The sequence below is a fragment of the Moschus berezovskii genome, chromosome 19, assembly GCF_049115385.1.
Source record: "Moschus berezovskii isolate FMDL1 chromosome 19, NW_MosBer_1.0, whole genome shotgun sequence".
Lineage (NCBI taxonomy): Eukaryota > Metazoa > Chordata > Mammalia > Artiodactyla > Moschidae > Moschus > Moschus berezovskii.
This window is the reverse complement of record NC_142478.1, coordinates 18920953-18948102: the sequence shown is the minus strand read 5'-3', so window position 1 is coordinate 18948102 and position 27150 is coordinate 18920953. Positions and strand designations below refer to the sequence as shown.

Genomic DNA, 27150 nt, shown 5'->3' with positions numbered 1-27150 from the left:
CACTTGCTCAGTCGTGTCTGACTCTTTGTGATCCAATGGATTGTAACCCGCCAGGCCCCTCTGTCCATGGGATTCTCCAGGCAAGAATGTCATTCCCTTTCTCCAGGGGATCTTTCCAACCCAGGGATCAAACCCGCATCTCCTGCATTGCAGGCAGATTCTTTACTGTCTGAGCTACCAGAGGAAGCCTTCTCTTGTTCAGGCTCCCTCTGAGTTGCTTAAAATTTTTATACAACTCAGATTGTTACTGCTAGAAGGCAACCTTAGAGATTACATCATCAAACCCCTTCATTGTTTGGAAGAGGAAGCAGAGGCTAAAGAGGAAGACCAGGAGCTCATTAGCAGTCCACAAGTTACAGAGCAGAGATTGTGCACAGAACAATTAGGTTAACTATATATTCTTCAGTTTACACACAATGAAACAGAATCTCCTCTCATGCTCCATCCCTAACAAGGAGCCCTTTTCTTACTCCTTGGGTTTTATACATTGTGAGGACAAGTTGTCTGGCACATTGTTGTACAGAAATGCACTCAGGCTTGGGAGGAACCGGAGCTGGAGAACCTCCATATATGACTCACTGTGATCTCACTGTTTCTCAGTAATTCCTATGGTGCTTTGGCTCATTTTTCTACATAATTATGGTGTAAAATTGTCCTTTCTGAACCTGCCACTGTGGCTGCTGCTGTTTTGACTTATTAAACACTGAGAAATTCAGGAAGGAAGAAAACTAATGGATGGTTCCTATAACACTCATGCATAAAGCATCAACTAAGCTCATAGAAAGTTAATAATAAAGGTTACCACTTATTGAGTATCGACTGTTTCACAAATACCAATCACTTCACCCAATGATCTCCTTTAATCTTTACATCACTACTGTGAGGTAGGTACACAGATTTATTGTGCAAAGGGGAACACGCAGATACTAGGTAGAATATCCAAGCTGACACTGGTAATAGAGGTAGAGCTAGAATTAGAATCTGGTTCCTAACTCCTGTCTGTGCTCTTAATTATTGTCATACACTTCCCTTTTCTACATTATGCATTGTGCCAGAAACTATACAGGTAACAGTACCTGTGTACATGGCCTTACAGTCTAACCAGAGCAGCCCAACATACCAAGAATTAGTGAAAAATATGTAGTATTGCCAGACATCTTGGAATGTGAAGTCAAGTGGGTATTAGAAAGCATCACGACGAACAAAGCTAGTGGAGGTGACGAAATTCCAGTTGAGCTATTTCAAATCTTGAAAGATGATGCTGTGAAAGTGCTGCACTCAATATGCCAGCAGATTTGGAAAACTCAGCAGTGGCCACAGGACTGGAAGAGGTCAGTCTTCATTCCAATCCCAAAGAAAGGCAATGCCAAAGAATGCTCAAACTACCGCACAATTGCACTCATCTCACACGCTAGTAAAGTCATGCTCAAAATTCTCCAAGCCAGGCTTCAGCAATATGTGAACCGTGAACGTCCAGATGTTCAAGCAGGTTTTAGAAAAGGCAGAGGCACCAGATATCAAATTGCCAACATCCGCTGGATCATGGAGAAAGCAAGAGAGTTCCAGAAAAACATCTATTTCTGCTTCATTGACTATGCCAAAGCCTTTGACTGTGTGCATCACAATAAACTGTGGAACATTCTGAAAGAGATGGAATCCCAGACCACCTGACCTGCCTCTTGAGAAACCTGTATGCAGGTCAGGAAGCAACAGTTAGAACTGTACATGGAACAACAGACTGGTTCCAAATAGGAAAAGGAGTACGTTTAGGCTGTATATTGTCACCTTGCTTATTTAACTTATATGCAGAGTACATCATGAGGAACGCTGGGCTGGAAGAAGCACAAGCTGGAATCAAGATTGCTGGGAGAAATATCAATAACCTCAGATATGCAGATGACACTACCCTTATGGCAGAAAGTGAAGAGGAACTCAAAAGCCTCTTGATGAAAGTGAAAGAGGAGAGTGAAAAGGTTGGCTTGAAGCTCAACATTCAGAAAACAAAGATCATGGCATCTGGTCCCATCACTTCATGGGAAATAGATGGGGAAACAGTGGAAACAGTGTCAGACTTTATTTTTTGGGGCTCCAAAATCACTGCAGTTGCTGATTGCAGCCAGGAAATTAAAAGATGCTTATTCCTTGGAAGGAAAGTTATGACCAACCTTGATAGTATATTAAAAAGCAGAGACATTACTTTGCCAACAAAGGTCCGCCTAGTCAAAGCTATGGTTTTTCCCGTGGTCATGCATGGATGTGAGAGTTGGACTGTGAAGAAAGCTGGTCGCCGAAGAACTGATGCTTTTGAACTGTGGTGTTGGAGAAGACTCTTGAGAGTCCCTTGGACTGCAAGGAGATCCAACCAGTCCATTCTAAAGGAGATCAATCCTGGGTGTTCATTGGAAGGACTGATGCTAAAACTGAAATTCCAATACTTTGGCCACCTCATGCGATGAGCTGACTCACTGGAAAAGACTCTGATTCTGGGAAAGGTTGGGGGCGGGAGGAGAAGGGGACGACAGAGAATGAGATGGCTGGATGGCATCACCGACTCTGTGGATATGAGTTTGAGTGAACTCCGGGAGTTGGTGATGGACAGGGAGGCCTGGCGTGCTGTGATTCATGGGGTCGCGAAGAGTCGGACACGACTGAGTGACTGAACTGAACTGAACTGATGCAGTACTGCCATACAAGAAATAAAGTTTTTTTATGTTTGTGCACTTAGTCGCTTCAGTTGTGTCCATTGCTTTTCAACCTTATAGACTGTAGCCTGTCAGGCTCCCCATCCATGGGATTTTCCAGGGAAGAATACTAGAGTGGGTTGCCATGCCCTCCTCCAGGGGATCTTCCTGACTTAGGGATTGAATCTACTTTTCTTGTGTCTCTTGCATTGCTGGGTAGCTTCAAGGGTAATAAAATAACTTAATATAGTAATATTTACTATATAGTATATGTAGAAATATAGTATAGTTCACGTGCTAAAATGTGAATAAAATGTATGATAATCAAGATAATAATCAGATGAAGAAGTACAGAGGATGAGGTCCCCAGCACCGATTTTGTCCCTCATGGAACCGGGGTGTGTAACCCTCCAAGCATTCAGATGTTCTCACCAACCTGGACGTTCATCAGATCTCTTTGCTCAAGAGCTTAATTTCCAGCCCATCCTCCTGCAATCCTCTCGTCTCTTGGTCATTCTGGTGACCGACATCATCTTGATGCTACTTAGGGGTCCAGACTCAGCTATCTCATTAGCAGAAATGCCTGTGTTCTCAAAGGACTTTTCTTAATTTTTACTTTATTGTATGTAGATTTTGAAAAAGCATAGACACATGTATATGTATAACTGAATCACTTTGCTGCACACCTAAAACTAATACCAACATTGTTAAGCAACCATATTTCAATATAAAATGAAATAAAGGTTTGAATCGAAAGAGTTATCAGTGTGGGCTTAGACTTAGGGTGACCACAGATCCCAGTGTGCCTGCTAGAGCCCCAGTCTACACTGACTGGCTCAGCAGAAGTTAGGCGAAAGGAGAGAACATTTAGGTATTTAAAAAAGAAAAGAAAAAAAAAAAGATAGAGGCAAAGATTTGTGGTTTTTGTTAACGCTTGTTACATGTTTGCTGAATGAGTGTGTAGTGGCACATATTTATGTCAAAACTTGGTGAAAAGATGAATGAGAAAAACAGAGCGGGCACGATCTGACAGAGATGAGGAGAAGATAAAATGACACTACAGGATTGTATGGTTCAAAACACTATATTTGGATTTTAGAAAAATTCATTTGAAAATAATATACAGGGTAGATTGAAGCAGAGAGACTGGAAGCAGAAAAAGCAGGAAAAAGAACACTGAAATAATCAAGGTGTGTGGCAAATAAGAAAGGACCAGGGTGGGGGAGAGAACCTGTCAAAGTCAGAGAAATGTTCAGGGGAAGAATTGACAGAATTTCAGTCGGCAGACAAGTAACTAAGACTTGCATTGCTGTTTAGGATGACACTGGTCCTAACTTTTAGACACTGTCTTCATGAGCAGTGAGAGAACGATGCAGGATTGCCTAGTGTACTCATGACACTTTGGGACTAAGAGAAGCAAACTGAAAGAATGGTACTGCTACCCATAGGTTTTATATTCATTTTCAAAAATAAGTGATGGGAGAAATGTGTTATAAAGCACACGATGTATATGCAAACTGAACCACTGTCACATGCAATTTAAATTCAGCAAAACAGTATCAAGTCACAGGAAAGGAACTGTGCTAACTCAGATTTTGTTGGTTTTGTTTTGTGTAATTTGTGTATTGACTTTGGCTTTATAGTTGTATCAGTGCTAAAGGCATGGGGGAGTTCATACCTGGTTTTATGTCTGGGTGTATGTAAGTAAGTAACACTATACTAAGAATAACTTATGCCAGAAAGGAATTATGCAATAATTCTCTTCTTCTAAAGAGGTCAGCACACGACTCAATTTTGAGACTCAATATGTTATATAAATAAGGTTGTTATTTATATCACTGTCTTTGACAAAAGAGTAGTTATCAGTGATGTTCAACTGAACATCTAAGTGGACTGATGAATGGGAGTCAAATGATAATGGGCTAGGAAGAAAATATGGGATTAAAAAGTAACAGCAGCAGTTGGGACCACCATAAGAAGTGTATATTGTATATGACAAATTCTGAAAGAAAACCATAAACTAAAGGAATATAAGCAGTAAAACCAACCATATAAGCTATGATTGATACTCAAGACAGTACAATGCTGCACTTGGCTAAAATATGAGTTTTGTGGTTATGTGGTGAACATTAAATATATTTCTTTCCAGAAAGGTGAATATATCAATAGGCAGGGATTTTATGGCCAAATTAATAAATGACAATTTGTAAGATTCATTAAAAGGCAAAGGCTTAAGAAATATGGAAGACAATCCAGGTGCCATATGTAATTACCTCAAACCACAAATCAGTTAACAAGAGGTCCATGGATCATACCCACGTGCCATTGATTTAGGAGCTGACTTTATGACTTATAGTCAAGTTGTTGAGCTCTAGAACCACACGGCTGAAATACTGACATTCATTCTTTTAATTTCTTCCACTATATAAATGAAAATAGTTCATTGAAAGCCAGTTTCCAAGAAACTGGTTAGCGGATTATGAAAACCTGACTTTGCATAAATAAAATTCCAAAATTAATCTATGTATGATCTAAGATTTTCATACAGAAACATGAAACTAACATTTATTAGGAGGCTTATTCTTTGGTTTTACAGAATTATATCCTAATGTATTCCATTTTAGTGAAACAGGAATTAGCTGTCTCATTACCTTAAAATACTTCCCACTAGAGGAAGATTAATAAAAAGTAAACAGCTGATTGAAAACCAGAGTACAGATTATTAGCCTATCAATTCTTATTTCTACAAATTATTAGGTTTTCTAAGAAGTTCCCAGTAGATAGCACAGTATATATTATATAATGATTCTGCATTTCTTTATAGCATGGTGCTCATATGGACTGTAGCCTACCAGGTTCTCCGTCCATGGGATTCTCCAGGCAAGAATACTGGAGTGGGTTACCATTTCCTTCTCCAGGGGATCTTCCCGACCCAGGGATCGAACCCGGGTCTCCCGCATTGGAGGCAGACGCTTTAACCTCCTAGCCACCATGGAAGCCCCATACTAGTAATACAAACCTAGATTTGAATCTGACTTTGCCTCTTGCTACCTGTGTTACTTGGACAAGCTGCCTAAGTCTGCTGAACTTTCATTTTGTCATCATTAAAATGAAGATGATAAAAATACTGTCCTCTTTCATATAGGTTAATATGAAAGTTAAAAATATTCACATACTTAAACAAACACACACACCTATGTATTATATTTAGCATACCCACAAGGAGTCAGACACGACTGAGCAACTGAACTGAACATATATTATGGGCTCCCAGGTGGTGCAGTGGTAAAGAACCTGCCTGCCAATGCAGAAGCTGCAGGAGTTGTATAGAAGGAAAAGGCCAGGAAATGAGTGACAATGTGACAGGCTACTTACATGTTCTTAAGCATGCAGGGAACTAACTGATCAGATGCGTGTTTCAACATAAATATGAGCCAGTACACCAAGGATTGGCTTCCAGAAGACATTCTGGGGAGGGAATCTGGGGAGAAATGGTACTGCCTGATTGGATGCAGATACTAATCAGATGCCAACCCTCTGTGTTGCTAACAGAAAGGAAATCTGCATGATTCTAGTCACTGGTGATAGTGGGGCCACTGGTATCTTATTAAGAAACATGAGAGACTCTGACTCATATTCTTTGCCCCAGTGTTGGGCCACCACAGTCTCACATAAAGAAAAGTTAAAATTGTACCTGTAGTCATGTGCCTGCTTCTCAAAAACTACTTTAGATATGTTTGAATGTTTAACTCAGAATTTACCTGCATCTTCCAATCTCCAAGAAACTATGGAGAGAAGATAACTGACATGTAGAAAACTGTGGGGGGATAGTGACTTACGAATTACCAAGCTCTCTACCAGACAGTAAAAATGATGCAGTAAGAACCCTGATTCAGATCTTTCTTGTGTCGATTTTTACGTGTTGACCATAAACTCCAGCAACCTCATCCATTGGAGGCTTAACTTACTCCTACTTGAATTCTGGCCGATTAAATATCTAAGTCAGCACAGTCATTCATCCATGCCCACAAAATGTAATTTAGTACTTTAGTAATAAAATACTGAGTGATGCCTATGACAGTCAAAGGAATGAATGTGTCTCCTAAAAGCCTAAATGGTTTTAGGGAACTATTTGGACAGTGGGGTGATCTGTTCTGTTTTTTAAAGAAATATTTTATGATTCTAATCAACCTATCACTAAATGTACTTAGTGATATATTATACATGACCAACCTTTGCCATCATGTATTTTCTTTGGATAACACTGCTGACATTTGATGCATTAATTGAGAAACTTCTGATGGGGATGCAGTTCTATAGGTCATTTTAAAAAATCCTCAGATCACGCTATAATGCTGTTCTGTCATCCTGTTATACAGAAATTAAAATCCAACAAAACCTGACTGGTTGTCCTGTGCTCAGCAATAATTTGGGGAGCCATAACAACTCTGTCTTTCATTTGTGTCTGGGGAACTGAAGGCTTTCTGAATAGTATATGGAAACACTGCTACTGTATCTGAACACTTTGATATGCACATATGAGATAATCACTGCTGCAAGTTCAAGTTCATTACAGCCTCATTTCAAGTTCCAGCTGGGAATTAAACTAAAATTGAGACTGAAATGGGTTTTGTTATCCCTATTGAGCTACTTAGAGGAAGATGGCTCATAATGATAGAGCGAGTGATTGCCTCTTGGGTCTGAAAACACATAGAATTTGAGATGGCTCACTACATACACACACACAATAATATAAAAATCAGATCATTTCACCAATAGTCCATAGAGTCCTTTTTTTCTTTCTTTTATTGAGAACTAACTTAATTGTGAGTGTCTGCTTGCCCAGATTAAGGATTTGCAACATTGATTTTAATATTTTTCCAATCTATTACTAAAACTAGTGCTGTGATTATAGGAGGCTGCCTAGTCACAAAAGATTCCTAAATCATGTTTAAATATATTCACAGACATATAATGACATTGCTGAGCATTAAATGTTTAGGAAATGGAGATAACAATATACATAAGTGATAATCTTTACTACATACTATTTATAAAAGAGGAATGGATGAAGGTCTTTACATGAGTTGTCTTATTCAGAATAATCTGTTCTACTGAATTTGTATGGATGCTTCACAGTCATCTAATTTTAACCACAATCATTAGTTGAAGATTGCTTACTAAGCATTTTGTGGTATGTACCACCAAGTACATACATGTGTGTATAAGATCCTGATGACTAGTTTGAAGCTTTTAGATTCTTTATTAGCCTCAAAATTTCAACGACTATTTCTTGTGGACTCACTCATGTGGCATCTGTAATTCCAAAGTCACAGGAACCATGGAGCTAACTATTATCTATCCATTTTCAATAGCACAGTGCAGTAAAGTTGGATTGATGGTTAAATAAACTACTATCAATACTGACAATCACTGATTTCTAAGAGGCATCTAAAAAAAGATTGAAACATTGCATTCTTTTTTGCCACTTTAAATGATACACACGACTCTTGAGGTACAAACGGACTCTGGAGTTTTCATATGGAAAAGGCCATGGTAAATACAACAAATAGCAAAGTCATTTTCTCTAACGCTCACGTATACTTTAAGGTTGATAATATAATGCCTATTAAATTCTTGATACAAGTCAGCAGCAGAAAGGAGACATTTAATATAACTATTTGTGTCCCATTCACAAATAGTTTTAAAATAAACATTATTCTATTATGAGGCTATTATTTTTCAGATGGTTTAAACTTCTTTTCTTAGAGCATTTTTGAGGAAGCTATTTTAGGTCTAATTTGCTCTCTATTCCAACAGCATTCGATAGTATAAGAGGTTAGCTCTCCAGTTCAATATTATGTTTAAAGCACTGAAGAATTCATATACTAATCTCCCCTAACAATTATGAATCAGATACTCAAGAACAAGAAGGGTTTGAGATTTAAAGAAATTGAATAGAAAAATTAAAGTAAAATTCTATGTTGCAGCAGTAATATTTTTTAAAAAATAAAAAATTTAATCTAGTTTTACAACAAATGGGGAGAGTTCTTACACAAAAATTCATTCATGATTATCTGTTGCAAGGTGTCTGGCCCTAACAAACTTCTCTTCATTCTTGGAATAAAGGATGTAGGTGAATTTGGGTTGAATAGTTATGATGTTGACAACAACTGAGAGGAGGTCAACTCAAACGGAAACTAATGGGAGATGTTCAGTTTGGCATCTCAGATGTTAGGCATCACAGATTGTACTTACTGCCGTGGTTGCCTCATCAGGCTAATGATGCCAGTTATAAAGGGGGAAGGTATAGACAGGTTAAAAATCACAAGAAAAACCAATGTATTTGGAGAGGGATAAGGGCTCCTGGACCTGGATACCTATGAAAGTCATATTTCTAGCCTTTTTTTTAAGGTCATTACCTTTTCAGAAATCTTAACTTGAAAAAGTAATCTACTTTGAATATTTACTTCCAATATGTGGCAATCTTGGGCTTCTAGCAAAACATACTGAAAATTAGAGAATAAACAATAGCTTAAAAAAACCCCCCAGAACATTAATGTCTCTTGTGGGTGGAATATGTTCATTCTTAATTTACCCATCTCATAATAATAGCGGGTCACCTTCTCTCTGAAGCACCAACAATATTCCATGCTCCCCGCTACCACCTCTCTGGGAGTCAGCTGCTCTCTTATCTTTGTTTCCAAAGCAGTTTACACATAATATCATAAAAACTTAATCCACCATTATTTATTTGCTTGTGTTTCTCTCTCACAAGGCTATGAAGCTTTTCAAGGACAAAGGACACATCATCGTCACAGATATTGGGTTGGCCAAAATGTTCATTCTGGTGTTTTGGCTGACTTATGGAAAAACACGAATGAACTTTTTGGCCAATCCAATACCTATCTGTCTATTTATCTACCTATATTTAATGTGAAGCATGATGTTCAGCAAATAACATGCACTCAAAAACTTCTTTCTTCTATAAGAGAGAACTCAGAACCACCCATTTCTTATGGTTAATGGCTTCCACCATAGTGGCATAACAACCCAGAATAAAATGAAATACTTTTGTAGGAAGAATTAATAGGGTTCTGGTCAAACAAGAATAGCTTATATAGGCCCTATGTTGCCGAAAGAAACAGAAGGAAGAAGTAGGTCATCACCAGGCTCTAAGTTTGCCTTTGTGATAAGTAGACCTTGAGGGAGACTTGGCTGTAGCCCAACAATGGCACAAAATTGAGCTCGCTCAGATGTCTGACTATCCACTTCACTACCTGCCTGGTACTCTGGGGCTTTTATGGGAAAAAGTAACTATACACGTCCCATGTAACTTCAGCTCCTCACTGACACCCTGTTCTTTTTGACATCATTACCCTGCTTGTTCAGTGGGGAACTGAAATGAACTTGAACCAAATCCAAACTGCATAAGTCACCACGTTGCAAACTTGGTTAAGACTTTGTGGTCTGGTTAGGCCAACAATCAACCACAAATTGGTTTCAGAGTCATTACATGCTATTACACATGAGTAAGTTTTGGTTTTACACCTTGTGTGATTTTTCAATGTAGGTATTTCACTGTATCCAAAAGATTGCTTCCATGAATATCTTTTTAAAATATTCATTTTCTTATTTATATAAAATTTTAAAGTCCATAAAGTACCTATTAATTAGATATCATTGTTTAGAAGTATATTCTATTATAAATCTCAGCCCCATTTCTGAAAGCTATATGGCCACCATACTTATTTGGGCCATTATACTTATCTCAGAGGTAAGGCTGACAAGAATAAAAATATATATATTTAAATTTCACTGCAAAATATCAATTATCCCAGTAGAGCTCAAGAGAAAGCTTGCTAGAGAGCAGTATATATGAAAAAGGACTACATGTTTCAATTTATTACACAATGAGAAAAAATTATTTTATAAAGGTCATGAAATTTATGGATCCAAGAACAAAGAAGTAAATACAGATCGGGAGAGACATCCTAGGCTCTTAGAAGCATGCACCTGGAGTCAGATGGCCTCACACATGTTCCTTAGCTGTGAGCCACTGAGCAAGTCATTCAGCCCCTCCGGGGAGGTTTTCTCATTTTAAGACTGAATCCTTAGGCTATAAAGTAAAGTTCTGGGAAGTTAATATTCGTGAAGTGCTTGGAAAAGTGCCTGGTAGATTGTCAGCATTATATAAAGAAAGGAAGAAAGGGAGCGATGAAGGGAAGAAAATGCAGACTTTGTCCTATCTTATTCTGTGTTCTCCATATTACATTTAGAACATGGTGTTGAATTCTGCTTGTAACCATTTACATAGGGCATTATGTGGAATCTTGGAAAATGGTACAGATGCACCTACTTGAAGGGCACAAACAGAGATGCAGATGTAGAGAACTGCAGAGAATGGACATGTGGACACGGCGAGGGTCGGGGGAGAAAGGGGAGGACGGGAAGAATTGGGACATCAGGATTGACATATACACACTACTTGCGTGTAAAACAGTCAGACAGTGGCAAGCTGCACAGAGTTCAGCTTAGTGCTCTGAAGAGACCTAGAGGGGCGGGATGGGTATGAGGGTGGAAGGGAGGCTCAAGAGGGAAGAGATGAATGTATACATGCAGCTGATTCATTTAATTGTACAGCAGAAACTAACACAACATTGCAAAACAATTATATCACAATTAAAAAAAAGAATGCATTGAGAGATAGTGGCAATATAGTTGAGGAAGGGCAGAAGGAGTAACATCTAGTTTTACATCTTAAGGGGGTTCAAACAATTAAGCAGAACACAGCAACAATCTTCAAATACTTGCAGGCTGACAGAAGACAGTAAATACTGACTCTGTGTTGATCTAGCCAGATGAGTGGATTAATGACCGGGAATTCTAGGGTGACAGATTTCAGCTAAATATGAAGGCAAATTTTATAAAACGTATAGCTGTCCAATTATGGCATGGGTTGATACACAAAGTAAGGACCTCCCCACTATTGGACATGTACAAGTAAAGGTTAGCTGACAATCTGTCAGGGATGTTGTATAAAGAATTCCTGCCTTGGTTGGCAGGGTCACTAGGTAATCTCTAAGGTCCTTTCCAAATGCTGAGTCTTAAAATACCATTAGTACGAAAAGTTACAAGTGCACAGAATTGGAAGTGGTTTGAAAATTATTAGGAGAATAATAATCAAGGTTTGAAAAACATTCTATTTTGTACCAAAAGCTTGCAGTCCTTCACCAACCCATGTAAATATTTAGGGGAAGCTGATGTGTCAAGATATGATTTTCATTTATCAATTTGTCTCATTTTGAGACATAACATGATGAATGTTTTTTTTTACTTAATATTAAACTTAGCAATTGAAACACTAGTGTAAGAATGGGTATATCTCTCACAAGTCACAGTGACTGGTTCACCTGAAGTGAAAGTCGTTCAGTCGTGTCCGACTCTTTGCGACTCCATGGACTGTCCATGGAATTCTTCAGGTCAGAATACTGGAGTGGGTAGCCTTTCCCTTCTCCAGGGGCTCTTCCCAACCCAGGGATTGAACCCAGGTTTCCCATATTGCAGACGGATTCTTTACCAGCTGAGCCATAAGGGAAGCCCAGGTCATCTGAATCAAGATGCAATTTACAAACAAAATCAAATTAGGTCCAAGCAAAGCAAATATTAAATAATTTATATATGTATATGTATATATAAGCATATATATATATTGTTTAATATCTATATTTTTGGCCTTGAAAGTAAGTCAAAGAGTAATATTTAAAAAAGTTCATTGCCATTTACTTTTTCATTTCAGTTATTTTATTTTATTTGGATCATAAGTTTTGTAAGGATGACAAACTCATTTTGACCAAAAAAAAGTGACTTTAGTCTGTTCTCTGAAGTGGATTTAGACTGTTCCCTCAAACACAGAGATTTAACCTTGCTCCAGTATACATTCTCACTGTTGCTCAGAGAAGTATATCTTCTCACAGTCGAATCAGTTCAGAATCAAGCAGGAATGTCCTGTTTTACTCCAGCATGTTTGTTCTCACCATCACATTAGATACAAGTACAGAACCTTTCCTAGTGGCTCAGATGGTGAAAAATCTACCTGCAATGCAGGACACCTGGGTTCAGTCTCTGAGTTGGGAAGATCCCCTGGAGAAGGGAATGGCTGCCCACTTCACTGTTCTTGCCTGGAGAATTCCATGGACAGAGGAGCCTGGTGGGCTACAGTCCATAGGGTCACAAACGTTAGGATATAAGTGAGCTGGTATCTTTCTTTCTTTCTTTCTTATCTACATAAATCAGAAAACTTATTTTTCCCCTGCATCTTGCACACACATAGGTCCAGATTTGTTCAAGATATTTTTGTTTCATTTTTTCTTGATTGTGATAAAATGAATTCAATCAAAGTTTTGTTTCTTTACTAATAAAACTTCAGGAGGAAATTGGCAGAGTTCAGCAACATATTGGCAAAATGTGCTAATATTATTTTAACATTTAGGTGGAGAGATGGATATTCAAAGGGAATAACTTTGAAATTTAACTTAAAAAAAGTATACACATAAATTCATTTTTTATTAGCACTACTAAATCAACACCCCCAGATCCTCACCCCTTTTTAAAGTATGGTATATTTCTCTTCCTTTCATTCCAGTGTCTGTACTAAGATTGTTAGTGTTTCCTTCTTTTCTTATTCAAGCAATGTTAGCAAAGGTAGCAAAATAAACATACACACATTTATCATAAAACTATGTAAAGCAGATTGCAAAAAAAAATGGTTTTCTTTTATCTTGCCATAAATAGAAACAAAATAGTTTCCATCTTCCATTATGATCTGAAACTATAACCTTAGTAACATAAGATTGCAATCTATAGAAGAACTTCAAAGACTGTATTTTAAATTTATAACTGACTACATGAATATCAAACAGCATTACTTTCTAAAAATAGATTTATTTAACCTCCAAATAAAGTTTCATGATTTAGAATTAATTTCCCATTATCTGGGATATCTATTATCTGCTCAGGAACCACACACTCTATTAGCAACTTTAAAGTTATTAACATAAACAGTGAAATCAATCATATTTATGTAATCCAACCACAGAGGAAAAAGATTAAAGTCAGCAAATGCTTGTTGTAGTCTGGGCTTTCCACACATTTCTTATGTGATCAGGCTGAACCCACGGCAGGTCTATATAGCTTCCTAAGTTGCCCTTCTACTTTATGACCATGTAATATTTGATCACATGGACCCTGTATATATGCTTCCCTGGTGGCTCAGAAGTCTGGTGGGCTACAGTCCATGGGATTGTAAAGAGTCAGACATGACTGAGTGATTAACACACACACACATATACATACCCTACATATATTCATGGGAGTTTTTCTTTTTTATAGGAAAAGTGATTTTCCTTTTTTTTTTTTTTAATAGGGACTGGAAAGCAGTAGATCAGTCCTGGGTGTTCATTGGAAGGACTGATGCTAAAGTTGAAACTCCAATACTTTGGCTACCTCATGCGACGAGTTGACTCACTGGAAAAGACTCTGATGCTGGGAGGGATTGGGGGCAGGAGGAGAAGGGGACGACAGAGAATGAGATGGCTGGATGGCATCACCGACTCGATGGACATGAGTTTGAGTGAACTCCAGGAGTTGGTGATGGACAGGGAGGCCTGGCGTGCTGTGATTCATGGGGTCGCGAAGAGTCGGACATGACTGAGCGACTGAACTGAACTGAACTGGAAAGCAGTAGAAAGGAATTTTCAATAAATGTATCTATTTCAAGAGCAGCGACTATAAAATCAATTCATTCTTGTAAAGGGAAGGCATTTTCCCCATCTTTTTCTAGCAAAAGTAATATCTCTTGACAGCTCTAAGAAGCCTTTTTCTCATTTGTTCTAGTCTTTCCAAAAGAAAAAAATCTTTATCACAAAATCAAATAAAACTGTTATAAAATTCCACCTCTGAGTTTGTTATAAAATTAAACTGGGGAACAGAAACTGAACGGCCGATGAATCTATTGTATTTCTATTTTCTAGAGCAACAGAACAGTCAAGGTGATTTGCAAACTCTGAGGCATACAAAAATATTATTTTCTCAAATAGTTGAGAGGAGAGACATCACTTTGAAAAGACATAAATTCAGATACTTGTGTGTAAGAGACTAGTTTTGGTGTTTTTTTGTAGTTAAAAAAAAAAACCTCTAGATCGATATTATTCAACTTGATCTGATGAGTGCTAAGAGCAGATCTAGGAAAAGTCTTGAGCCTAGTAGATAAGGAATGCTTTATGTGATTTTATTCTTAAGTATTTACATCCCATCTTGCTTTAAAAAGAATTTAAGGCAATCTAAATGGATACATAAAATGTAGTAAGTTATCAAGAATGGGTTGTGAGAAAGAGCTATACAGGGCAAGGGTTGTGTCATAAAACTGAACCAGAAATGAAGCCACTATATTACAAATAGAAAGCTTATAAAAGAATGCTATACATCTGAAGTGCCCAGAACACTTACATTACTCATTTTAAGCTGAAAATGTCATAAGTCAAAACTGCATTTAATGCATCTAACCTGCAGATCGTTATAGCTTAGCCTAGACTACATTCAGCATACTCAGAACACCTATATTAACCTACAGTGGCATACAAATCATCTAACAAAAAGCTTATTTTATGATACAGTCTTGAATATCTCATGTAAGTTATTAAATATTGTATTAAAAGTGAAACAAAGAATGTTTTTACTTAACGTGACATCCTGCTCTCTACTATGCTGGCTTGATGGTTAGATTTTAGACGATTTGGGGCAGTGAAATTCCCAAAACAATTCTGTGATACTTGAAAAGTATCACATGCGACTTCTTACTAATCAACTACCAATTTTGTAAACGATATGTTTTATAAATTACACCCTTGATCCCTATAAAGATGTCACTCACAATCCCATAAATTCTGATGGGCTCAGTGAATGGAAGAGAATGTGGTGTAATTGTGCATATTATATTTTTGCCCACAGGACTTGAGATCATTATCCTCAGATACAAATGTATTACACAGGGCATTTGAACTCGGTCATCTGTGATCTACTGATCAGGAGAAAAGTTTGCAATATTTTGACTGCTCTTTTCATAAACTCTATTACCTCCCAGTCCAGTTTTCATTAGATAGCCTGTGAAGACATTCAGTTTGTTTCCCTGGGCTAGTGACTGGGGCTCTACAATCAAAATTCAGGTTAGAAGGAGAGTTGAAACTCTTTTAACGAAAGTGTTTCTTGAATATAGTAAGTCAGGAATTCGACAAAGTCGGGAATTTTTATGCAGTACACTGACAATACATTGATTTTATTTTTTTATCAGAAATTATTTTATTTTTTATTTATTTTTATTGGAGGCTAATTATTTTACAATATTATATTGGTTGGTTTTGCCATACATTGACATGAATCTGCCCCGGGTGTACATGAGTTCCCCTTCCTGAACCCCCTTCCCACCTCCCTCCTCCCCTTATCCTCCCTCTGGGTCATGATTTTAATAATTTCGAATTTATTCTCATGTGCTTTAGGTCAAACATAACAAGTGCATGAATTCATGGACATCCTTGCCCTGGTCAAGACTACAACAAATGTCTATTCAGGTGACAGCTGCAGAAAAATCATTCGGTAGTTAAATGAATAACTGAGATTTGGGTAGCATTATTGTATGGGATGGAATGCCATAACAAACTTGGAAAAGACTCATGAGAAGACCCTGATGCTTGAGGGATGAAAGACTGAGGGCAGGAGGAAAAAGAGATGATAGAGGATGAGATGGTTGGATGGCATCACCAAGTCAGTGCGTGTGACTTTGAGCGAACTCTGGGAGATGGTGGACAGGGAAGCCTGGCATGCTGCAGTTCACGGGGTCACAGAGTTGGATACGGCTGAGCGACTGAACAACAGCAGCAATAAACTTGTAAACTTTAAAGCAAATAGGATTTGAGACAGAACTACAATATTTGTTTCACGTCCATACATATCTTTGATTTTCTCTTCTAACACAGCATTCAAGTTCAACAATATGAGGCTACACCATTAGCTTCCTTGAGTCTTGTGTTTCAACTTCCTGGGAGCATAGATGAACTTGCTGGATTTCAGCATAGCCATGGTCCACACATCATTCAGACCTGGGCTGCCTGTATCTCTAGCTTCTCTATTAAGAACAAGCCATTTCTAGGACTAGTTTCTGCTACACCTCATTTTCCAAGAGCAAAAGCATCAATCATCTCCCTAATCGCCAATAGGTTTTTGCTGTGTCTCAGCTGGAAGTTTCCTTCCTTTGTCTAAAAGGGAGCTCTAAAAAGTCTCAGATCACTTCACAGGCTCCTGTCAAAACACTGTGCATTTCACTTTCCAAACCCAAGAGATTTTTCTGTCCTATTTCACTGTGCTTTCATTTTTAAAGAAAATAAACAAAACAAATAAAAATGTTTTTTATAAAACTACCACTTCTGAAACCCTCTTTTCTAGAACTTGACTTAAATACAATAAACCAGTGCTTTATAAATGTTGGGACCTTTTTGGAAAGTCCCAGTTATATGCAAACCCCCACTATATGAAATAATAAAGATCAGCTATCAAGCGTGAAAACCAGGATGGCCAGGAAATATTTAGAAAGATGTTCAATATATTATTGGGAAATACTAATTAAGCCAAGATATCATTTATTACCCATTGGATTGGTAGACAAAAAAAAAAATCAAAAACAAAACTCATAGTACAAATACAGGTTCATGTAGAAAAATGGAAGCATGCACTCGCCTAATAGAATATAAATTAGTATAGGCAATTGGGTAGCACCTAGTAATATTGAAAATATGAATACCATCCATTTCACTTATAGGTTTATGTACCCTATACATATTCATAATTTTACAGGTGAATATATCTCTTGCACTGTTTTGTACTATATACTACAAAATATCAGAAACAATCTAAAATTCAATAGAAGAATAGATGAATTTTGATCTCTACACACAAAGGAATACTATACAGCTATGAAAAGGAAACAGCAGACCTTATACGTGAACACAGATCTCAAAAAACATGATATCAGCTGAGGACAGAGTTGCTGAATGTGACACACACCATGAGAACAGTTTTGTAAACAAAACCCTCTAATAAATGTGAGGAATTAATAAATAATAGTCTTAGCCTGGACCACTTAGATCTCCCTAGTCAAGAACTCTTAACTTTTCTTCGCTACTTACCTAAATTGTACTAATCCTCAAGACACAATACAAATTCTACCTTCCTCTGGACCACTCCAACCCACAGTGATTCCTTTTCCCCTTTGATCCACTCCAATAATAATAGTTTTAAGTATGTGACCTCATCTATCTCATATTCTCATTGTGGTGACTAGCAAAGGTTCCTCATAGAGCATGTTTCATGTAATTCTCAGTGTGCAGCAAGAACTCACTGACTCTTTAGTTGTTATTATTATAAGCTTCTGTCTCCCTTTGGTTATCCCGGGACTCTGCCACAGTATTCAATAAATGTTTACATTTGACTGTGACTATGATGGAGACATATTTCTGCTGATGACAATATTTTCCCAGGTCATCTCCTGAGGTGGGGGCCTGGCTCAGTCGTTACTGGATACTGAGTCAAGTCTGTGGGCATTTGGGAGCTGGATGTTCCCAAGTTTCACTGGCTGATGCGGAGGTACTGCTCTGTGGGGATCACCGATGAACACTAAACTCCTGTTTTTGCACTCAGATGCTCCTAGATTGTTCTGATGTTATTAGCTGAACTCTGTCAGTCAAAGTCACTGAGGGAGTTTAAGCCTTTTAGAACAAGTAGGAATCCTGGGAGTTTTCTTCTAAGATCTTGAACACCTGGGGAATTCCTCAATTTCAGGAACCTCAGAGCAGGCACAATTTTAGAGAAACATGGGACAAGAAAGGTTACACAGGGTAGCTTAAAAAAAATGCAGAAAGCATGAACACTTAGTAAGTGGAGCATCTAATATCTGCCAGGCATAGAGAATTCAAATAGTTGCTCTCATTTAACACGATGCCTCCAGGAGAGAGAGAGAGAGAGAAATTATCCCTGGTTTACAGGTAAGCAAACTGAGGCCTGGAGATTAATTAACTTAAAAGCTGCGCAGAAAATAATTTCCAGAATAAGGATTTAATCACAGGCCTTCTTGATTTTAAAAATCCATGTTTGTGGCAGAAGTTAAACTTATTTAAATTAGATTCATTTATATTTCATGTCATTAAATTAAATAAACACATTCTATAGACTTATTTATCTAAGTCCTTAGTTAATAATTGAGAAACTGAGAGAAATGACTTATTTGGAAAGGTGTGTCTAAAACTGGTAATTGCTCTGAATGTTAAACTCCATACCCACAGGGCCTCAAGTGACTAGTACTTGAAAACAAAATTAAATATCAATACCAAAACACATTAGGGAAAAGAAAGAAATCTGAAAATGACTACTTTTAGTAGCAAAACAACCTAACACATATAAATATATGAAGAAGATAGCCTAAAATTAGCACATACATTTTGTTTAGGAAATTGAATGTTTTTGGTAGCTCATTCTTTGATTTCTGCAGTAAGAGCAGTTCTTTATTGGTGGGTCATCTGTGGATATCTTATTAGGAGATATTTGCTCCAACATGATTTTTATAGAAGTGTACTCTGCAGCATCTTTTGCTTTAGCAGCGGCTGAAACAATGACATCCTAAGTGGTGTAAGTTTTCACACTATTATTAGCAAGCCTAAGAAGATGGTGACTTCATCTGCGCTTATTACTGTGATTTGTCACAGATACAGGCTGAAATAATGCGGCAGACACACCACTGAAACTCTCAAGGGAAGAGATAACTCCAAGTGATAATGAAGAAACTGTTCCCACTTGTACTGTTCTACACAAACATGTCCCTTTCCAATAGTCAAGAGATAACTGAAAGCTACAATTACCCATGTCTGCAATGCTTCTTATTCACTTCAATATTTGAATTAGGGGATAATATGGAATAATGGAAGCTCTTCTCTGACTAGTACAATCAAACAAAAGCTAAAAAAAAAAAAAAAAAAAAGGCAAACTGGAAAGAAGACTAAGGAAGGAAGACATGTTTCTATCTAAACACAAATGATCTCCATGACTTGAAAGTGAACCCCACAAGAGAGTAAGTCATGAGAAATAAAACCTGTACTGACATCAGTAGATTGAGGTCATTTATTTATAAAGCAGAACATTTCATAAGTTACGCTCCCTGACACATAAATTTCGTGTTGAGAATATGACATTCAACGGGATGATAAAACTCAATAAGGCTGATGGGCCTTTTAATCTCTCTCTTGTGAATTAAATATTTACTAAAATAGAATGATTAAAGCCCTGTATCTTAAGAGGGATAAATAGGTTGGATGCTGAAATATACCCTGATTAATCTTACTAAAGGCATATCAACTATCTTTAGAGTCATTATAGAATGACAGATTGCAGAGCAATACAGAATAAGGAAAATAAAAGTTACAGACTGACAACTAAACAATATGGAATCACACTGTTACTCTGCATACACACATAATCCTATAGTTCCTCTTAAAGGAAAGTAACAGAGAACAGGCATTTTCACTTTACTTTTAAGTGACAAATTTCCCAACACAACTATTTTTGGATAAAATGTGACATTTAATAATCTAGTCAAATTATGTATTTTTAAATGCAATCCTAACCGTCTTTTAATCAAATATGTTTGAAAGGTCCTACTAAATATGCTTTTTGCAAAAGCATTGGGACAAGAAAGCTCTTAGCATTCAACGGTGACTTCAGTATCAAACAAGTGAGTGCAGGCACTGCTGCTGCTGCTGCTAAGTCACTTCAGTCATGTCCGACTCTCTGTGACCCCACAGACGGAAGCCCACCAGGCTCTCCCATCCCTGGGATTCTCCAGGCAAGAACACTGGAGTGGGTTGCCATTTCCTTCTCCAATGTGTGAAAGTGAAAAGTGAAAGTGAAGTCGCTCAGTCATGTCCGACCCTTAGCGACCCCACGGACTGCAGCCTACCAGGCTCCTCCGTCCATGGGATTTTCTAGGCAAGAGTACTGGAGTGGCTTGCCATTGCCTTCTCCGACCGCATTCATTCCTTATTTCTATTTAAAAATAAAAATGCTGCTGATTATTCAGCCATCATTTTATAAATTTCTGCTACAGATATCAAGGAAGAATTTGGCAATACACATACACTTCAAAGAAAGGATAGATACAGCAGGTTTATAGTCATATCACAAAGTCATTATAGTCAGTTACTGAAGGGTAGTTGGTTTACATGAGGCAGACTTCAGTCAAGTGGCTTTCAATCCCAGCTCTATCCCAGATCTTAGTCTGTGGTGGGACTCTGACAATCTCTGCTTTGGTTTTATAATGTAGGCAATTGCTAAGAGTGCCTTACAGAGTCATATCTACCCCAACTCCTCATCAGCTTCCTAATAGGAAGAGGATTTTGTGCCACTTCAGTCAAACAGACTGTAAATAGTGGCACATGTTGGGAGCATGAGGCTGTTAAGTAATAAGGGATATGTAGGAAAAGAGAGAGTCTGAAAAATTTGAAAAGAGGACAAAGGCTACAATGACAAGTTGAAACTGTCATGGAATAATCATGGTACAGGCAAACAAAAACTGAATCACATGACCATTGAGAATCTAATGTCAGACAAGTCTCTGCACCACTGGGAACTTGAACTTTCTTTGAGCTATACCAGACCCAAGAACACCACCAGTCGTACTCAGAACAATACCTGTCAGCTGCAACCTTATGGTCTCAGGGTCTCTCCTGTAACTGTGCGACCATTTTGGATGCCAACCAATCCTCGCTTAACAAGCACACTTATTCTTGCCACATACAGTAGTGTTCAATCATGTCTGACTCTTTGCAACCCCACGGACTGTGTCCTGTCAGGCTCTTCTGTCCATGGGAATTTTCAGATAACAAGACTGAAGTGGGTTGCCATTTCCTTCTCCAGGGGATCTTCCTGACACAAACCTGTCTCTTTTGTTTTGCCAGTTCCCACTATAATTCTCGATAAACAACTCATGGGACTAACTGTAACCTTGTGGGTTTTTGCCTTTAAAAAACTCCTCTATTTTGTAGTCTGGTAGGACACAATTCAGGGCTTGTGAGGTAAAGAATCAGCTCAGAGGTAAAGAATCAGCCTGCCAAGCAGGAGACGCAGGTTCGATTCCTCGGTTGGGAAGTTCTCATGGAGAAGGAAACAGCAACCCACTCCAGTACTCTTGCCCGGGAAATCCCATGGAGAGAGGACCCTGGCGTCCATGGGTTCACAAAAATGTCTGACACGACTCAATGAATAAAAACAACAATAAAGCACAATACAATTGTTTGTTGAATTTGCGTCTCCTGGGTTGCAGCCCTAAATAAACACCTTTTTATTTCAATCATGTCTGTTTCTAAAATAACAGATTCAGCCTGTGATGGTAGATTGTTTGTGGCCTGTTTGTTTTCGAATTTGTATCCAAACCTCTTTAAAACTTTCACTTTCATCTTGTGAAACTTTTGCGTATAAATATATCACAACTGAGTGATATACCATTTCCCTTGCTTATTTCCAACTGCCTATGTATGTACAAAACTTCCTAACAGGAACTGAAAATTTTAGAAACCTATGTTATTCATTCACTCATTCATTGAATATTTATTGAGAACCTACCGTAACTAGACTTTATTCTAGTACTGGAAATATAGAGGTGAACAAGAAAAAAAATCCATACTCGCATAGAGTTTATTCTGGTGAAAGGGCTTCTGAACAAGCAGGGAGATGAAGCTTTATTTATCAATAACACTTCTCTCACCCATAAGTAATTTGAAACTTATAGAAATAAGCACTATAAAAAAGTAAAATATAGATATGGGAAAAAATAAAATGAGCAAAACAGTAATGGTATTATAACCCTGATGAACTTTTAAAAATATCCAGAGTAAGTAGCTGAAAGGTGGTTAGAATAATTCAAACATAAAATAAATCACAACTGATATGAAATAAAACAAACAATTTAATACTTTTAAAATATAATCAAACTCCATTAAAATGCTATTTTTTTAATCCAGGATTGTGTCCTAGAATATTTATAAAGTTCTTAAAAATTCTGTCTCTGTCTCAATGATAAACTGTTCACAGTCCAAATATATATAGTTTTTAAATGCCTCTGAAGCAGTTCCAATGTGCATCTAAAAGCCTACTGTTTGAAGGGTAGGACTTCCGATCAGGTGGCAGAACGAAGAGCTCTGCAAATCTTCATCCTCCTCCCAAAACTATGACACTGAAAAATACTGTCCAAACCAATCATTTAAGGACCCGAATAATCAGCCAAAGTCAAGCAATGAGTAGAAAAGAGTTTCTATTTGGAAAATTGCTGACTGGTAGGGAAGAAGAGAGGAGCCTGGTAGGCTGCAGTCCGTGGGGTCGCTAAGGGTCGGACACGACTGAGCGACTTCACTTTCACTTTTCACTTTCACACATTGGAGAAGGAAATGTCAACCGACTCCAGTGTTCTTGCCTGGAGAATCCCAGGGACGGGGGAGCCTGGTGGGCTGCCGTCTATGGGGTCACACGTCGGACACGACTGAAGTGACTTAGCAGCAGCAGCAGCAGGGAAGAATAGAGCCAGTCTGTGGTTCTCCAATCTGGGGCTACTCCCACTCCTTGTTCCTTTCCCAGAGTGGGGTTGCCATGGAAACCAACAACTTTGTTGCCCCAGGGCTCTGAGTGCATTTGAAGAGGAGTGGAAAATCACACACACTCCAGCACTGTCAGAAGCATTAGTAACCTCGTGCTTGTGCTAAGGTTGCTTTCGTCATGTCTGACTCTTTGCAACCCCATGTGGCCCGCCAGGCTCCTCTGTCCATGGGATTCTCCAGGCAAGAGTACCAGAGTGGGCTGCCATGCAAACAAATGCTTTCAGCCATCCTCACAGCTGACCTGAGGCTGCACTTTCATTTGGGCCACTCCCCAGAGCAAGTGGACTAGTCATGAATGCAATGGGGAAAGGAAACCCTGGGCAGCAAGAGGGCCACGGAGGGCTTTGATCAATTTCCACACATCTTGGGTTGAGTATTAGGACCTAAAAGGGCTTGGTGGGAAGAAAAGGTAGGATGGATACAAAAATTCTTGAACTGGAATATGTTTCCAAATTAACACACAGATACATCAACAAAGCCTCTAACTGGATAGAACTGTTTGAACACGACTTCTGTCTAATCAATGACTGACACTAAATTACAGAGAGTCAAATGCAACCCCAGGAAATAAGGCTTAGACATAAAAAAACTGAACTATAGTTTCAAAACGTAATTGAAAACATAATTTTAAAAAGAGATGGAAAAGTTGCTACACAGTTCTGAAAAACAGAAGGCAACAGAAGGTATTCATATTAATATTTATATTGTTCTTCATTTATTCAGCCACTGTGTATATTTATTTCAATCTGGACCAGACTTCTCAGGTGGCACCAGTGGTAAAGAATCCACCTGCCAATACAGGAGACTCAAGAGATGTCAATTCAATTCCTGGTTGGGAAGATCCCCTGGAGAAGGAAATAGCAACTCGCTCCAGTAGTCTTGCCTGAAGAATTCCATGGCCAGCAGAGCCTGGCAGACTACAATCCATGGGTTGCAAAGTGTCAGACACGACTGAGCGCGCACACACACACACACACACGCACACACACACACTGTGCTCAATGCCCAGATATTAATACAATAGTGAACATGATAGGTAAGGCTGAAAGCGAAAAGTTTGCATTCTAGAATTAGAGTTTTCTCTTCAAATCTCAGAATTTGGTCAGAATACTCTAGTCTGGTACACAGTCTCAAATTTCTAAAAGAATGTAATTTTTATGACATATGATTTAAGTAATATTTTGACTAACAGATGTGAAGTAGTCAGATACATAACCAAATAATTTTACGTGACAGCATTTTGTTTTACTTGGTATAAAGAAAATAACATTAAATATAACTAAAGCAAACAAGGTCCTACTGAACAGCACAGTAAAAAAATATAACTAATGCATCTGTGTTTTAGTGCCAGCTCTAGTACTTTCTGAGTAGTCTTTGCCAAAACACTCTACAGAGTTCCGTTTTTTTATTCTTACGGTGAAGTAGATTTGACTAAATTTCTAAGGTGATGCCTTAATCTCAAATTCTATGATTATTTGTAAGGGCATACAACAATATACATTAACATAAAATATTTATAAGAAACCTATCTAGACTAACTTTAATGAATGCAATCCACTCATAATTAGCATTTGTAAGCACATGTACATTTTCAAGGTGGTACTTAAATAGCTTATTTTCTTAAATAGATAAAACATTGCATGTGAAACCTTATTTACAAGACTTTAATATTAATATATGCTATTGGAGTCAAACTGTATGTCATAATATATTCACAAATATATACAAGGCTCATAATTGCCTAGACTTGATTGTCTCAGGAAGATCAAGACCCTTGATATTTATTTTTCTAACAAACACCATCCAGTGATTATTCTCAAGCATTGTTCTAATCATGTAACACATACCAGTTCATTTAATCCTTGAGACCTTCCTAAGAAGGGCTATTATCATTAGTATATTTGTTTTACATAAGCAGGAGAATGAGGTACCAACTTGCCTCAGGTAGTAAGGCAGGATGAGATTAATGTGACCTGGGTTCAAACTCAGGACAACTGGCTCCCAAGTCCCTTCTTCCCATCTACTCTGCCCTGTGGCCAGAACTTAGAAAGCTATGGGCTTGTAAGATGGTACCCAAAAAGGGAAAGTATGGAAGTTATTTAAGATAATAATATATCTTATTCCCCTTAAACACACACACACACACACACAGCCAAGTCCTCACAGTCTCACACAGTACTCACATGTACAAAAAACCAAAGGCTAAATTTGTCAGATGGGAAATTTACATGTATGTATGTGTGTGTGTGTGTGTGTGTGTGTGTGTCACCAAAGTAGTGGGGATATGGCTGTCATGGTCTTCAATATTTTTGGATTAAATTTCTAGTGCCTTACCATAGGTCAAAATCCAAAACTGAACCCCAGAAATGTTATGTCATTAGCAAACATACTGACATATAATGTTAGTTCCTCCAGTCTTTATGCTTTACTAAAATATTTAGTTTTATATTTCAACATGTATATGACAGATACACCCTTTATTTACCAGTTGGAAAAAATACCTTTCTAATTTAAGGGTCCTCTCTTACCTCTATCTTAAATAAACAAATAACAAATTCAACTTCCAAATTACTTTATGTTGGTTGACTCATTCCAGTCCTCTGAGGTCTCTGACCTGGAATAGTATATGCCATGCCCTCCACACCTGGCATCTTTGTTCCATCCATAGTGATATCTGTACTTCTTAAATGCACAATAGAAGGTTTCATGCTCAGATCCTGAATCTTTCCTGTGAGTGCTGAGAGATAATTTTTGAAAAAAGTCTTTTCTAACAACCAAACGTGTTTGTATGGCTGAGATGCTCATGTCAGGCCTCAAAGACATCCTCATACACTTATCCAAAAATTATGGGAGAACTCCACTGAACAAAGAAAATGGCAAGAGATATGAAACAGGGTAAACGAGAGGGCTTCAGAAACCTCTCATTAGCGGGGAAAACATACAGCACAGAAAGAGCACAGGCAAGCATCACCTCACCATGGAAAGACCACAGCAGTAAAAGAAAAGTGAAGCTAATGACATGCCAGATAAGAAGCAGCCTTTTCAGCGCATCATATGACATTCCTTTTTGCAGTCTGGGAGCCTGTCCCATGTTTCCTGTTGTGCTTTTGAATCAGTCTTTGTAGGAAAGAGATAAGTTCCCTAAAGTTTCTAATTAACGTATGTCCTTGCTGATAGACCCTGGGAAAGAGGCACTTCTTCCTTCCCATTATGGCTTATATTTTAGATTTAATTACTGTAGAAATGAATCAGGAAACATGACTTCAGGCAGAACATTTTAAATGTCGGCAGAGTGATCATATTAATTCTCCATTTTAAAGGATCCATTATCCCATCTTTACAATGAGTGATGTGAAAATAATTTTAGGAAAGAGATTAAAGATGGGAAGACCCTGCAAGGCTATGGTAGGATGACCTGTTTGTTGCCATTTTTTGGACAGTTCATTTGTTTGGATAAAGACTTAGTTTTATTTTATGTGTACACATAAGGACTTGTACATAAAGGAACAGTACTCTTCAAGTGTTTTTTAAGAAAGAACCTGAACCCTTCAACTTGGGTTTAAATGTGTTAATGAAGTATACTCTCCATTCACAAGATCAAAATCTGGTCACATTTTTTATTGCCTAAAATGAATAGAGGGAATAATTAAAATTATTTTATCTTTCATGTCATGAGCTCAAAGTCAAGGATATGCAGTAAAGTTACTAAATGTTTGGTCCTCCAG

At 37.9% G+C, this 27150-nt stretch overlaps 1 protein-coding gene across 5 annotated transcripts in view; it reads right to left on the bottom strand.

Annotated features, from left to right (window-relative positions):
- The window catches only part of INPP4B (inositol polyphosphate-4-phosphatase type II B), an 894316-nt gene that overhangs the window by 26579 nt on the left and 840587 nt on the right, over positions 1 to 27150 (bottom strand). The window lies entirely within an intron of this gene.